At 43.6% G+C, this 16,945-nt stretch overlaps 1 protein-coding gene across 1 annotated transcript in view; it reads right to left on the bottom strand.

Annotated features, from left to right (window-relative positions):
• LOC136855340 (protein peste-like) overlaps positions 1–16,945 on the bottom strand; it is an 86,730-nt gene that overhangs the window by 59,193 nt on the left and 10,592 nt on the right. Inside the window, exon 2 of the mRNA XM_067132256.1 lies at positions 5,745–5,957. The gene's annotated coding sequence lies outside the window, so the exon portion shown is untranslated. The remainder of the gene's footprint in view (positions 1–5,744; positions 5,958–16,945) is intronic.

Here is a 16,945-nt window from a genome sequence, read left to right as displayed (position 1 = left end):
GTAGGGATGTGCATGGTTATTTAGGGAGTATGAAAGGTTTTGTCAGGATAAGTATAGGGAGAGTAAGAGAGTGTGGGCACGAGGTGGGAGAATATTTGACTGGGTTTGTGATATATGGGGTTATTATGAGGTGTGGGAGATGTTGGGTATGACAGGAGTGAAAGCTAGACTAGTTGAGCAGAGGAGGCGTGAGCGAGTGTGTAAGTATAAGGAAGAATGGATTTGATGAGGCAAGAATGAAAGCTAGAAACCTTGTCACTGTATGTAGGCTGGAACATTGGCGAGGAAGAAGTTTGGGGATGATGGGATAGATGAATGCTAGAGTTAGTACGAAAGTTGTTAGAGACAGTGCCAGATGGAGGTAGAAGGTTTGTGAACTTAGGCGGAAGGAGAAGAAAAAGATGGGCCAATTAGAAAAGGTTGACTTGAGGAGAAATTTTGGAAATTAGCAGAAGATTATGAGCTTGACAGGGTTATAAAGATGAGTGTGAGTGTAAGGGCTGGGAGTAGATGAGAGAGTGCCAGAGTTTGGAAGCTTTAAGGATGCAGTGTTGAGGGCCCAGTAGGAATGGCAGATGGTGTAATAGATAAAGTGTAGAGCAAGTAATGTGGAGGTGCCAGTGAGGATGAATGGTGGGTTTGGAACCATGGGTTGGAGCCCAGGTTAGGGATAGTAATTGTACAAAGGGAAAGGTTGGTGAGTGGAAGTCGGCGAAGTGTTTTAGATGTGGAAAGGAAGGACATACAAAGAATGAGTGTAGGTGGGGCTTTACAGGGTGTTTGGTGTGGGCAATCAGGACATTTGGTAAGTGAGTGTCTGAAAGATAGGGGTTAAATGCAGGTGCAGACAGGTGGGTCATATTGCCTTGCTAATGGTTGTAGAGGTACCAGTGAATGTAATATGTAGCGCTGCGGTAAGAATGGGCATTATGCGAGAATATGTTCAGAACCGGCCGAAGTAGTGTGAATGGAATGGAAGGGCATGTATCAAGTGTATGTAAATGAAAGGGTGACTGTGACGAGATTCGGGAAACTGAGTGTGAAGGGGTTCAAATGGGTGAATCACCTCAGGATACCGGCAGATGCGTGTGATGCATGCCGTGAGGGGTTGTTGCATGAGAGGCTTGCTGGAAAGACTGACGAGTGCATGGGTGTGAAGTGTGTTGTAAGGGGTATTAAGATTGATTGCGTTAGTAGATGCGTTGTAGTATGAATGTCATATTTAAGAATGGATCATGAAGAAGAAGTCAGAGATATAGTCAAAGGAATTGTCAGGGGAAGTAGAGGATTGGAAATTTGAGATAGCAGTGGTTGGAAAGAGTGTGTGGAGCAGTTTAAAGGTGGGGGTGTAATGATGGAAGAAAGTGATTTTTGTGTGATTGAGAGTACAGATAAATATGATATTTTATTAGGTTGTGAGTTTTTGAAAAAATGCGGGATGAGTGGTCCGTCCTAGTGTAGATAACTGAATTACGTATGAAGGGGATGTGGCAGGGATTTGTGTTTGGGAAGGATGGTAGGAGTTGAGCAAAATTGTGGAAGAGAGTGCCTGTAATTTACGACAGGAAATTACAAAGAAAGTGTACATGAGTTGGAGAGTTGTGAAGTGAAAGTGGCATGGCGGATGGCCTCGGGATAGCCAACAATGATAGTTGTAATTATGAAGTTGAGGGAATAGACATAAATAAATTAGTCACGGCAAATGTGTGTGTATATGATGGGGTTTGAACATAGGAGATCCGAGGGTATATATAACGTCATTTACCGAGTGTCAGGGAAGAAGTGAGTGCGAGGAATATGTGAGGGGAAGTTGGTAGAATATTACGTACATTGGTAGATATGGATGATGAGAGAATGCGTGAAAGTGACCCGAGGTGATGACAGGTGATTTGAAAGGAGTTAATGATTGGACGTATGAGGTTGAAAGAAAGAGTAAAGGTAGATGAAAGTATGAAGTGATAACGAGAGAACGATTGAGGAGAATGTTGTAGGATAGGCAGGCGTTGGAGTCGTGAGACGAGTTTTGGGGATCAGAAGCTTCCAGAATTTAAAATAGTTATGAAGAGCGGCACTATATATCAGTGTCCCCGACGTTTTCTCCGTCTATCAATCATGAGATAGAAGACAGTCGCCGAGGAGCTTGAGAGGGTGGGAGTGATTGAAGAGTCGCGGCGCCTGGAATAGCCCCATTGCGATGCGTAAAGCCCGGATGGAAGTTTGCGAATGCGTGGATTATCGGAAAATTAGTTGATAACTGTAGAAAGAGCGATTCGATGAATGTGGTGTCTGATTGTGTGTACAAGATGAATGGAATAAAAGTGTTTACAAAATTAGATCTGGTGAGGCTGTACAGATGCCTCTGGAGAAGGAGCAGGCATGTACAGCCTTTTCCTGAGTAGTTTTCTGCCTACCAGTTCCGAAGATTAAGTTTCGGACTGGCCCTAGTAGCCTGCTGCCTTCCAAAGGGCAATGAATGTGGTTCTGGCTGGGTTTAATGCAGGAAGGTGGCTGTTTTTATAGATGACATTTTGATTGCAGTGAGACTGCAGAAGAGAATATGGAACTGCTTGAGCGAGTGTTACAGAAAGGTTGGAAAAGTGAGATAAAAGTAAAACTTGGAAAGTGTGCTTGGTTGGTGAGAGTGGAGATTCCCTAGGGCATATGGTGAGTGGAAGGAGTGTAAGGAAGAGTGATAAGTTCGTGAACAAGGTAAAGAGGAATTTCCACGTCCCAGGATAAATGCGTGAGTTGAAAGAGTTTCTAGGTTTAGTTGAGTTTGGAAGGAAGTTTATAAGAGATTGTTCAGGGGATGAGCCACTGACTGAATGGACAGGAAGGTATGCAAGATTGAAATGGGATGGCCAGATGATGAGCGTTGAGAGATTGAAAGAGGGCTTTCCCGGACTATAGTGAGAATGCGAATCAAACTAGAGACTGTATCTACGGATGCAAGTAAATATAGTATGGAGGATGCCTGCTACAAATGCAGAAGGCAGATAAGGGGAAAACAATTGAGGAGTAATTGCGTATGTAGGCAAGGCGTTTGGAAGAGGCAGAGTTAAATGTTTGGTGATTGAAGAATTGGCTGCTAAAGGTTTGTGTAGAAAGCGTTGAAAGTATTTTTATGTAGGGTAGATTTTATGTCTGGACGGACCATCGGCCCGTTAGTATATATAGTTAAAAGAGTGAATGCCCCCACAGAATTTTGAGAATGATAGAGGTTGAATGAGTTTAGTTTTAAGGTAGAGTATGTACAGAAGGTAGACGGAATGTTATTTGCAGATGCTATGTCGCGTCATGTGGACTGAAGAGCGAGATGATAGGAGTTAGGAGGCGATTGGGACTGGACCGAGTACCTGTAGGATTTGTGAGTAAAACAACAGTATGTAGGGAGAATCAGTGTGGGAATGTCTGTTTGGGGGGTTGAAGTAATTTGGAAACAGATAGGTTGATTGATGGAGTACCTGCAAGCATGAATGAGTTCGTGAAAAAGGTGATGAATGAAATGCCGGAAGGAGGTCGCTGAGGAAGGAAGAGGAATTAGATGAGGAAAAGTTAGTGAAAGTATTTGTTGGTAGTGGCTGAAATATTTAAAATTACAGTACGATTGTTCTTTGGATGGGAATAGGCCGGTGGAGTATAAAAGGAGGGGTGAATGAAAATGGTACAAATGTAATTTTAAATGTTCAATCAGATCAGTGCTGGCTGGTTAGAAAGGTAAGTTGTAAGAAATGAGGGAATAAGGAGTGCAGTTGAGATAACTCGTTGAAGATGAATGCAATGAGGATGGTTGTGAGAAGCTAAGCAGGTGAATGGCCGTGAGAGCGTGTACATGGGCGAAAGGTAAATTAGTAACAGGTGTGAAGTGGTGAATCAGAGTGAATATTGTAGTTTGGTAAAGATACGGGAGCACAAGTGTCGTTAGTGGGTAGTACAGTGGTAATTGAATTGGAGGTGCGATTGGGATGTAAAGAAAATCAGCGAGTGTATCGGGATACATGGTTTGGGACAAGGGGTGTGTTAGTATGGGAGGTACAATTAAAAATTCAGTTAGGAGTTTGAATGTGCATGAATTTTGTAGTCATGGATGAGAATGATATACCAACGTTTTTAAACTAGGAATTGATTTTATGAATGTCAAATCTAAATTGGATGTCAGGAGGAATTTTAGGAAAGGCGGCGGGGAAATACTTGAAGAAGGTTAAAGGGGATGTGTCTAAAACTAGTTTGTAGGTATGGTAGATACTGCAAAGGGTGAAAATGATTTGTTAGTGAAATTAGCAGATCAAAATCAATTACATGAGAATAAGTATGTTAAGAGAGTGATATGTGTTAGAGGGTGTAGAGTAGGAAGTTGGCCGTCTGAGTTAGAGTGTATAAACGAAGTGCTAAGAGATTTGTTGTATGTAGCGTATGGTTATTTTTTGCATCAGGAAGGAATGTGGGATGGGGAAGTGTATGTGCCCAGTGTTTTCCGGAAGATGCAGCCGTAGGTATGTATTTATTAGTGCATGATAGGTTTGGGCATCTAAATAAATTATAGGAATGCATAGGGAGTGTATGTGCTGGACTGAATAAAATTTGTCTTGCCCGGATGTAAGCGATTCGTTAATCTGGACTGTCAGAAGGTAAGTATCAAAGTGTGCATGCGAATCCACCTATGTTGCACGTTGCAGATGAAAGAGTTGTTGAGATGGTGTGATTGATTGTGTGTCGTTGGCTGTGACTGCTAAGAGGACATGGGAATAGTTGTAATGGTAGGAGATCATTTGAGTAAGTTTGCGTCATGCAGTAGCGATTCAGGAGACAAAAAGAGTGAGACTGTGCTTTAGGAATGGTGGGTCAAGTGATGTGCCAATGTGTGTGTGGCCCGGCCAGCGAATGTTGATGATGTTATGATAATACAGTAAACCCTGTATTCGCGTTCTCACGATTGGACTCGCGTATGCGTGGATTTCTCTGTGCGTATCTACCTATTATTCGTGGAAAACTCACCCATTTGTGGTATTTTTCACCGAGAAATATTCACTAATTACTGTACTTTCATATCATTTTCATGACTAAATGCACTATTTGTGATAAAACTATTAAAATACTCAGGTATGCATTTTTACAGAGTTTTTCTTGTGTTTAATCTATTAAATTAGGCAGTTCTAAGTGTTTTTAGAAGGGTTTCAAGTATTTGCAGATTTTAGCTATTTGCGGGGGGGGGGGGGGTGCGGTATGCATCCCCCCACGAATACGGGGGGTTTACTGTAAATGTGGATCAACCTCAAAATAAAAAAAAGAGAAACCGATTACAGTACACAGTCTGTCCTTCCATGGACAGTGCCTAACCTAGCAGTTTCCTCTTTCAGAGAGCAAAAGTGACTGAGGAGTTTGTATAAAACTATAACACAAACAACAATCACATACAATTATATCAACAAGTAACCAAACAAAAGAAAGCAAATGACAGTCGGGCAGAGAAGCATAGAGACGTCTTCACACAAAGGTGGCCGAAAGCACAGTGGAGTGCAGACTGACAAGTGGGCAGGGCTTCCCCACTACCGTCGGTAGTTAACGACCTCGTCTGAAAGTTAAACAGGCGTTCCAGCTCACGTCTACAAGCTGAATTCTAAGTAAAGATCAAAGGTTTGCATTTGTGTAGGAACAAATCATCATCAGCCTTTGACCAGTCTGTACATCTCTGAACACAAGTCAGGCAGGAAATTATCTCTTAGAATCTTTTTATGTTGTCTCACCGATTTCAGTAGTCTGGCAGTTCAGTTTCTAATCCCTTTTAATTCCTTACATCATCAGTGTCTTCACTTTTGGCCAACTTTCTTTTCTGTTGCATTGCAAAAGTTCAGGTGCACTGTGGGTTTGATAAGTGAAACCCGTGTCATCTTGGGATACAAGTCCAAACGTTGTTCTGGATGACACCATACCACTTTCCAGTGACAATCTCCCACCATCTGAAAAACCAAATTCCTACATTAACATCAATTCCTGACACTACTCTGTGAACATTTGTCTTTTTATGATTGCAAAAACTATACCCAGCAGCACATCTATCAGATAAATGTCCATCTTCATGATGATGTCCAGAATCTCTGAAAAATATGTGCAGGTCAATAAGCAAAATTAATCTTGCTTGTGCCACAATTAGCCTAATCTATGCGCTATATAAAAATGAGTATATATATGACTTACTATCTAAATTGCCACAGTGGGGTATTCACTCCAAACGCAGGGGTCGAGCAATTTCAACTTAGTAAACTTGAATTTATCATACCTAATAGTGTGCATATGACTTATATCACTATCATATGAACTATCTGAAAAAGAATACAGTGGGGTAAGACATCAATGGCACCAAAGGGGTGGGGGGTTGGGAAGGAAGGTGACAGAGGGTGAGAGAGGAGTAGAGGGGGTGTTAGGGGAAGAAAAAGGAAAAGAGACAGGGAGGTTGGAGAGAGAGAGAGAGAGAGAGAGAGAGAGAGAGAGAGAGAATTTATCATACCTAACTTCAGTTTCCCCAGACCCACTGAGCTGATTCACTATCTGGAAGAATTAGACTTATTTTTACTGCTAAGAACCAGTTGGTTACTTAAGACGGGACCTACAGCACCAAAGCGAAATGAATTTCTATCAGAAATAAATTCCTCTAACTCTTCATCAGGTGAGGGTTGAACTCCAGATCGGTGAGAGTTGAGAGAGAGAGAGAGAGAGAGAGAGAGAGAGGAGCTTGAGAGAGAGAGTCGCCACTGGTAAGCGATTTTCCAATGCCAGTGGCGCTGGGTTTATCGCCGTCTTTTCGCCACCAGCTGCTGCAGTTTATCAGCACTGATCAGTGCTTCGGCATCATAAACACCATTTATTACCATATTATATACTGTGATGTTCCAGTAATCAAAAATTTTTGATTATCAGCACTCAGCTGGGAATGGATCCCCTCCCGTTAACCAGGGACTGCCTGTACTCATGAAGAGTTATCAACACTCAGGCCTGAGATGTCAAGTCTTCTGAAGATAGTAATGTAGCACTCTAACTGGACACAGTAGTATCTTGTCACAATCACTACCAACCAGTTACTAGATGGGACTGCACGTGACTCGAAGTCTTTGCTACAACAGATTCAGGGCAAACACTGAAGTATGACAGCCTCATTCTGAAGTGCTGTAGTCTTCCTTCAAGTGCCTTACGGACAAAAGAAAGGCATGTGTAAGCAGGAGAACTCCTTCTCCAAGTGAGCTTACCTGTGGGTTTGCATAACCTTTCTGGGACCCTGGCACCGTTCACATGTGAGAGCATGCAAGGGGGTGAGGCTGCGTCTGTGAACTGGGCCTTCACTCTCTCTCACAAGGTCTACCATATACAGGTCATTCACTTCACTATGACTGACGGTCCAGCTCTCTGAGTCATTTAAAACTCTCATCAGAGGATCTGTCATGTCAAATTTGACAGCAAATAAGATAGTAGAGACAGAGTTCAAGCTTTCAGACCAGATGAGCATACTTATAGGAAGACAGAGAGAGAGAGAGAGAGAGAGAGAGAGAGAGAGAGAGAGAGAGAAATTTATTACCATCAGACTGCAATACACAGAGGAAAAACATGTTGATGGCTACTCGCTGCATTCTATTACATCTTTGTTGTTGTTGGGACAATGACATTTTATGACAAAATAAAGTTTTATATATACTTCTCTCCAGTAATTACAAAGCCTCAAGCTTCCTATCTGCTCCCCCAAAATTCAAATTTCGCGGTGCTCCATATCATCGCTTTTCATAGGTGACAAGGTCCTGCCCACATTCGGAAATGACAGGTACAACTCAACAAAGAGCTTCAATTCGTTTTGGCCAGTCAATGTCTATCCCTGGAAGGGTTTATATATACAGTCTCTTGGCAAGTATATATGGTTTTGGGTTTATCATAAACATGTCATTTTTATATAAGTGACTTACCAAGTAATTACATAGCCAGTTCCACATTGAAAGGAGGTGGGTAACATGGACATGATCTACTCCAAAACATTAAGAAAGTAATGAATTTGAAATGGAAAAGTTGCTAGCATTAGTACTGTACAATGCTTGTTGTTCCTTACCTGGTAAGAGAGCTACTGCAGGCAGGTACTACCTCTGGTCGGTGCTCATCTGAACCCGTAGAGGACGTGGCGGTATGGCCAGAATCGCCTCCACTTCTATGGGTACTTTGCAGCCATGGAAGTTCACCGATGGTTGAAAAAGATTAAAAATGGGTGCCCTTGCCCTGGGTGAAGACCAGAATAAAAAACAATGCTGTCACCTCAACAGGAATAAAAACCCACACCCCAACCACTAAAAACTGGTAGGTACTCAAGGTACAATGTACCCGCCGACTTCCCTTAAACTCAACACCTTACAACAAGGCCAGAGGACAGTAGGGAAACAAAGAGCCCCTTATGCTTCCTCTCCGAAAACCATGCCAGCCACAGTTAAAGGTCCTAACGTACTACAGTTCTCAAATACAGTTTTGACGTCCTTGAGGTAATGTGAGGCGAAGACTGACTTAGACCTTCAAAAGGTTGATTGCAGGATAGCTGCTAGAGACATGTCAAAAAGCTAGAGAAAGTGGCCTCAGGGTTAAAGGTTTAGAAAGGAGTTCTCTCCAGAGTCCGAAGATTGACTTACAGTTGATTCTCTGCACAGCCATTATGTCAAATACAGTTAGGAGTTTCCATGTTTTGAGGTACTGCAGTTTTCTGATCAATGCTAGAAACAAGATTGACTTAGACCTTCAAAAGGTTGATTGCAGGATAGCTGCTAGAGACATACTATGCCAAAAAGCTAGAAAAGTGGTGATGGTTCAAACCTCATGAGCCTTTACCCAAAAAGATGGTAAGACATCTTGAGTCTGAGAATGCACCTCCATAATTAAGCTTCTCAGAAAAAATGAAAGTGCATTTTTTGACGGGGAATGTGAAGGGTTCCTCACAGAGCACCAGAAACTGTTTGAGGGTCCTCTGATCTTCTCTTTCCTGTGGAGGTAGTACCTCAAGGCTCTCACAGGACGAAGTACAGTAGTCTCTCTTCCTCTGGTCCAAGAATGTCCATTAAATTCTTAATGGTGAACGAACGGGGCCAGGGATTCGAGACATCCTCATTCTTGGCGAGGACACCAGGAAGGGAGAGCAGATAGCATCCCCTTCCTCTTTCCAGCTCTCTTGTCTATGGCTTATGAGTTCACTAATGCATTTGGTAGGGTAGCCAGCACCAAAAGAAAGAGTCTTTTAGTGAGGTTATTGAGAAAAACTGAGCAAAGGGGCTTGAAGGAGGAGAGCAGAGCCACTTCAAAACCATGTCTAGATTCAAAGACACTGCATAGGTTTCTCTCACTTGTAAATCTCAAAGGATCTGATGAAAAATTTGAGATCCTGACTGGAAGACAGGTCCAAACCTCTATGCTTAAAAACTAAACTAACCATTGACTTGTATCCCTTGATTGTAGAGGATGACAGCTTCCTGGAGGTCCTGGCTCACCGTCATTTCAGAAGATGAGATATTATTGCAGCTGCACCATCTTCTGAAAATCATCCATTTGGACTGATAGAGCTTGCTAAAACAAGCTCTCCTGAATACAGCAACAGCTTCTGCAGCTTGTTGCAAAAAGCCTTCCACTCTGACAAGGCTTCTGACAGTCTGAACCCTGTCAGAGCCTGAGCGGACAACCCTTGATGGAACCTGTTGAAGTGGGGCTGTTTGAGCAGCGACTGTTTTGTGGAAGCAGCCTCGGGAAGTCCATCAGAAGTCGCAGCAAGTCCGGGATCCACTCCTTTCTGGTCCAGAACGGAGCCACAAGAGTCATCGTGATGTTCGGACGAGATGAAAACTTGTCGATCACCTCCCTGATCAGCCCGAACAGAGGGAAAGCATAGATGTCCAAGCCCATCCAATCTAAAAGCATGGCATCTGTCGCCCATGCGAGAGGGTCCAGGACTGGGGAGCACAAGGGAGGAAGACAGTGGTTCCTTAATGTCCCGAAGAGGTCTATGGATGGATTGCCCCACAGTTTCCATAGATTGAGACAGACTAGGGGGTCTAAGGTCCACTCCGTCAGCAGGAATTGATGGCAACGGCTTAATTCGTCTGCCAAGACATTCAGTCTCCCCTGAACGAAGCGAGGAATGATTGTGACTTGATTCTGCTCGGCCCAGGGAAGAAGGTCTTTTGCCATCTTGCAAAGAGTGAAGGAGTGAGTGCCCTGCCCTGCTTGCGGACATGGGACAAAGCTGTGGTGTTATCCTCGTATACTGCAACAGTCTTGGCTGTTACTAGCAGAGAGAAGGACTGAAGCCCCAGGTGAATAGCCTCCAGCTCTTTCACGTTTATGTGCAAGGACTTCTTCTCCATTGTTTATGTTCTAACTCTTCAACTCCCTAGCAGGGTTCCCCAACCTAGATCAGAGGCATTGGAATAAAATTCTAGGCTGGGGCTCAGCGGCTGAGGAGAAATCCCTACCTAAAGTTGTTCTTCGTGACGAGATCAGGAAGACGAAGGAGTCTGACTGGGTCTTCCTGCACCAGTTTGCCTTCGGATAAAACTGCAGGGGCTTCATGTGAAGTCTGCCCAACTTCACAACTGTTCCACAGAGACCAACATGCCCAGGAAACTTATCCACTGGACCGCTGAGCAAGCTGTGAGAGAGAGAAACTCTCAAACAGTCTGAAGACAAGGCTCGATCTTTTTGGTGGAGAGAAAAACCCAAAAAGCTCGAGAGTCCAGAATCATCCCTACGGGAATCCTCTGTATCGGAGTCATCTGTGACTTTTGAGGGTTGATCAAAATGCCTAACTCCTGTGTTAGGCGAAGAATTTTCTTCAAGTCCTCTTTGTAATGCTCTTCTGAATTGGAGCTGTGAAGCCAATCATCCACGTAGAGGGATACATTGATCCCAAGAAGATGAAGCCATTTGGCAAGAGGAGCGAGGATCTGAGTGACGATCTTTGTGGCTGTGGAAAAGACCGAAGCAAAGGGCCTGAAATTGGAGAACTTTGACCTGAAAGACGAATCTCAGAAATTTTCTGGAGTCTGGGTGGATTGGAACGTGGAAATATGCGTCCTGCATCATTTTTACAACGAACAAGTTCAGGCCGCTGACGTCCAGAACGGGTCTCCAGACCCCCAGTGACCTGGGGACTATGAAGTCGGTTTTAGAAACCCTCACATTTTGTCGACTACACTGATTGCAAGCATGAGTTTTCAATCTGGGACTTCGATTCTCTTGAGAAAAGAGCTTTCTGCTTCATTCGGACCCTGCCTAAAGTATTTCAAGTCAAGGTGCTAATTCGATGACTTGGACAAAGGAGGCCTCTCTTTGAAAGGAATGGAGTAGCCTCTCTTCAGGACTTGGACAACCCAAGGCTCCACCCCTCTGCAGCTCCAATCCTCCCAGAAGAGATGTACCCTGACTCTAACAGGGGTGCGAAGGACAAAACTCTCACTTCTTGGCGGGGTGCTTGAAGGTCGCTTTCTGGATGGACGTCGATGGGGAATGAAGGTTGGTTCAAGGTTTAGACTGGGGTCTCAATCTCCCTACACGAAAGGGCTGAGATTGCAAGAGGGGGTACAGAAAAGAGAGAGACGACAGGAGTTTCAGGTTGGACGTTTTGGTGGACTGGGCAGAGAGGAGATTTCTTCTTCTCAACTTCTAGACAACACCTCCTTGACCATGTCTTGAGGGAGATGGGTCTTATCTAAGAGAACAAGGGCCGACTTTGAGTTAAGCTAGTTTCTTGGCAAAAGGGCACCACAGCTCCCGTTACTTTAAAGTCCCCATCAAGAAAAGGGAGGCAGTCTCAGGGAAATAGGTCTGACTGCTTTGATTCATCAAGATAATACACCCAACTAGTTGGCAGCAAAATCTTATGCTAGGCCTGGGCAGTCTTCAATCTTTCTCGCCAAAGCTCCCATGGTCCAACCAAGGAAGCTAAAGATCTCCAAGAAAAAAAGATTCCTGATGAGGTGGTCAAGAACAAAAGAAAACATGACCTTGGCTGAGGAGAACGCAGCAGACATGTCATATCTGGGAAGTCCTCTTGGGAGGGAGGCTGAAAAACAAAATGCGTGAAAATCTTCTTCTTCAAAAGCTTCGAAGAAGGGAAGGCAAAGGTAGCTTCACCTTACTACTCCTTTGTGGCTAACCACTCATTCACCTCTCGAAGGACTTTCTTCAAGAAGGAGGTGAACTAACTCGGGAGACAAGAACTATCAGCTCATTTCCTCACAAGGAATGTAGAAGCAGGCTGAAACAATAAGTCTGGAATTAGTTTGCTAAAAAGAACTCAGCAAACTGGAATAAGCCAAAGAAGGGGATTGTTTTTGCTCAGTTTTTCTCATCGGATAAATTGGTGACAAAAAGTATCCTTACTCCAGGATGCTGAAGATTTCTTCCTCAAAAAACCCATAAGATCCTCAAGCTGACGATGAAGCGGGGCTAAGGAGGAGTCCCCCGAGTTGAAGATTGTGGGAGAGGAGAGGCTGGCGCCTGGCGCTCTGCAGCTGGCACTGAGTGGACCCAAGTTTTTGCAGGTTGGCGCGGAAGACTGTGGCGCTGAAACAGATGACAAGCGCCTGGATGGAGACGGGCGCTCGAGAGGGAGCGAACAATGAAAAGAGGGTGATGGGTGCTTACAAGGATGGTCTGAGTGCTTCAGCACTAAAGCTGGGCACTTAAGAACTCCCAAGAGACTTCGGACTGTCCCAAGAACACTGGTTGGGACACACTGAAGAGACAGGTGGAGGCGGAACAGTAAAGCTGCAGGAGGGCTGAGGGCTGACACTTGTCTTCTTATACCTCTTGACAGGAAAACTGTCCACTATAATCGAGTGCCTCTTCAGAGGCTGAGAGGCAACAAGTTGGCGGCACTGGCGCTTCTTGTCAGGAGAAGAGCCATCTGTCTCACGACAGACACACTGCACTAACCGAAACGCCTTTCAAGTGGCACTCTGCCGACGCCTGGGAATGGGCAACAGGCTCAGCGGAGGAGGCGACTACCCGTGGGCAAACCCCACCAGCCTCCCTTGGACCTCCGGTAGGTCTTCTACCCGGTGCGGGGGACCGGGACAGGGACCTTCGTCTAGGAGTGCTGGTGGGATGGGCAGCCACTGCCTCAACATGCACAACACTGTCGCCTTGCACTGCACTTGCATTGACACTGGGAACACTGGAAGCTTTCTCTACAAAAGCTTTAAAAGACCCACCCAACTCCATAACTGAGTAGGCTAAGAACTCAAATTTCTGGTCAAACATAGATTCGAGGCTGGTACAGTAAACCCCCTGTATTCGTGGTCTCACGATTCGTGGATTTCTCTGTGGAATGTATCTACCCACTATTCACGGAAAATTAGCCCATTCGCGGTATTTTTCACTGAGAAATATTCACTAATTACTGTATTTTCATATTTTCATGACTAAATGCACTTTTGTAATAAAACTACTAAAATACTCAGGTATAAGCATTTTTAAGGTTTTTTTGTGTTTAAACTATCAAAATAGGCAGTTCTAAGTGTTTTTAGAGGGGTTTTAAGTATTTGTGGATTTTAGCTATTTGCCGGGGGGTGCAGTGCGCATCCCCCTCGAATATGGGGGGTTTACTGTAATGGCATCAAGACTGGCAGCATGGGAACCTGGTAAAGGAGTATGAGGCAAAAAAGATGGAGGGCTGAGGATGGGAGACTTAGCAGGGATTTAAGGAGAAGACATAGCCATATCTTCTACCACAGAAGGAGAAGGAATAGGTTCAAAACTAACCCTATTTTTGGCTCTAAGGGCTGCTTTCCTCTTTCTATCCCTCTCTAACTTAACTAAGTGAGATTTCAACACTTTTCGCTTTTGATTATCCCAACCGTGACATTCAGAACAAGTATGGTCTTTATTACACTCCTGCCCCCTACACTTAACACACTTAGTGTGAGAGTCATAAGCGATCTTAACTAACACTTGTCTTACATCCTTCAGAGCAATACTGAACACTAGAAGAACTAGTCTGACATCCTGAATAACTAGTATACAGTTAATCACAGCTAACGATTTAACTAATAACAAAACCTTCAGCACAAGACTGAAACACGAAGTCTGAATACTTCACCAAAGAGACTGGAACAAATATCCAAAAATGATGACAAGACTGCACGAAACCACCGATGTTGATCAGGAGCCAGCAGAAAACGAATTGAAGCTCTTTGCTGAGTTGTACCTGTCAGTCCTGAATGTGGGTGGGACCTTGTCACCTACACAAGCGATGGCAACGCCACCGAGAAATTTGAACTTTTAGACTGCTGTGGTAGGAAGCTTGTAGCTAAGTAATTACTTGGTAAGTCACTTATATAAAACCTGTGCTTGACCATTCAAACACAAACAACCAAGTGTTCTTGTGTTCTACTCCTGCAGCCCTGACCATGGAGGGACTTTAATCGCAGAGCAACTGGCTTCTTAAAGATTAAATGCCTATGAGATGGGAGAGATACGGTGTGAGGATTTCTCACATCTGCACATTAAATACTCTAGGGATGAGGTGATCTCCTAGGAGTTAAAACTGAGAGGCGGAATAATACAGGCAGTCCCCAGTTTACAACAGGTCTGGCTTACGACGTTCCGAGGTCATGACGCTTTTCAGATATATTCATCAGAAATTATTTCTCGGTTTATGACGCAGGTTCTGGGGTTATGATGCATCACACGCTGATCCGATGGAAGAAATATGGCTCCAAAATGGCAGAATACTCAAAATTTGGAGTTTTTTTTCATGAAAAACTCAATAAAAATGCAGTTGATATCGTTTTCAATACACCCAAAGCATTAAAAGTAAGGTTTTCTTAGGATTTTTGACGATTTTCGACGATCTTTCGGTTCACGACACGGCATAAAAACGGAACCCCCGTCGTACACCGGTGACTGCCTGTATTCATGAATAAGCTGAAGGGAACACTGACCTAATTTTTCTTGTGAAAGGCACCATCAGAGGAACTTTGTGACATGGAAAAATGAATGATGGTAGGCTTGTTGACTGCAGGATCTGCCTTTAATTCAGCTTTACCATCAAACATACAAGATGAGGCACCTTAATACTGAAATACTAAGAAAGTCACCCGTTACAAATGATTAAGTACAACAAACAGCCTCATTAGTCATGATGAACAGAAGGAAGGGCGGAAATTCAATGAGGTTTATGTCAAGGGAAACCGTTTACATGCAAATGGGTCGGATGAAGAGACATCTGAAGGATCTCCCTCATGAAAGAAGGCTGTGGCAGGAGAGTGAATATGTCCCTTCAGGATACCTTCAGACACAAGGATGGGAGCTCCCGTAGGGAAAAAGAACAGATAAAGATAGATATGGTATTCTGGAGATATTAATGCCTCACCTAATTCTCAGTTAAACACTGTTTAAAGTTTGTGGATTTAGGTCCCAGATATCCTAACTAAAAGTAAAATGACATTTTTATAGTAAAATAAAGTTATATAGACAGTACTTACAAAGTAATTACATAGCTACAGTTTCTAACTAGTACGACAGCTTAAATTCAAAATTCGCAGTATTGCTTCAATTGTTTAGTGCAGGGGACCAGTACCGCCCACTAACAGCAATACTAGGAATGACTTAATAGATAACCTCATTCTGTTTATGCTTATGTCCATCAGAGGGGAGGAGGGAGGGCTCCGATCATGTAATTACTTGGTAAGTATATATAAAACTTTATTTTATTATAAAAATGTCATTTTTATATAAGTAACTTACCAAGTAATTACATGGATGAATCACACACTGACAGGAGGTGGGATAGATAGACATATTTTATTCCAAAACATTCAGTCTTGTAATGAATTAGAAATAGAAAAGTTGCTAGCATTAAATAAAATGCTTGTCGTTCCTTGTTAGTTAAGAAAGCCTGCAGTAGAAACTGCCTCTGGTTGGTGCTCAGTGGCAGCGGTAAGGTAAAGCCGAGTCGCCTCTACTTCAGTGGGAGCTTTGCAGCCGAGGGGTATTCCGAGGGCTGCCAAAGCATTACAAAATAAAAAACGAGTGCCCTTGCCCTGGGCGCTGTACCGCAATAAAAACAAGCAGATAACACTGTCACCTACACTGAAATAAAAACCACAACCCATCCACTGAGAGTGGTGGGTGCTCCAGGTACCTTGTACCCGCTTGGCTCCCTGAAACTCGGCACCTTACAAGAAGTTGAAGAGATAGGAGAAAATACTATGCTTCCTTCTGTGATACTATGCCAGTTACTACAGTAAACACCCCGTATTCGCGTTCTCACGATTCACGGACTCACGTATTCGCGGATTTCTCTGTGGAACGTATCTACCCATTATTCGCGGACAATTCACCCATTCGTGGTATTTTTCACTGAGAAATATTCACTAATTACTGTATTTTTATATCATTTTCATGACCAAATGCACTTTTTGTGATAAAACTATTAAAATACTCAGGTATAAGCATTTTTAGAGGGTTTTTCTTGTGTTTAAACTATCAAAATAGGCAGTTCTAAGTGTTTTTCGAGGAGTTTTAAGTAATCGCGGATTTTAGCTATTCGCGGGGCGGGTACGCATCCCCCGCGAATACGGGGGGTTTACTGTAATAACTGCTAGGTACTGCCAAATTTTAACACTGCTTCACTTCCTGAAAACAGCGAGAAGCGAAGATCGATTACACTTCCAAAAGGACGACTGTAGAATGGGCGTAAGGGACAAGTAGCGCCTCAAAGCTAATGAGGTAGAAGCTGTTCTGACGTCTTTAGCTTTCACTTAATATGAGTAAAATGCTCTCCTAAACCTGAGAGTGTCACAGAAAATACAGCCCATTAGGATAAAGGACAAGATGATCTAATCAGAGGGCGAGATGAGCTCTTGTCATAACACCCTAGGGGTATCAGTGGTTTGAACTTCCGGTCCCTTTCAGGTAATACCTGAACATTCCA

The sequence above is a fragment of the Macrobrachium rosenbergii genome, chromosome 31, assembly GCF_040412425.1.
Source record: "Macrobrachium rosenbergii isolate ZJJX-2024 chromosome 31, ASM4041242v1, whole genome shotgun sequence".
In the NCBI taxonomy this organism is placed as follows: Eukaryota; Metazoa; Arthropoda; class Malacostraca; order Decapoda; family Palaemonidae; genus Macrobrachium; species Macrobrachium rosenbergii.
The sequence above is the reverse complement of the archived record's forward strand: the minus strand, read 5'-3'. Positions and strand labels throughout refer to the sequence as shown.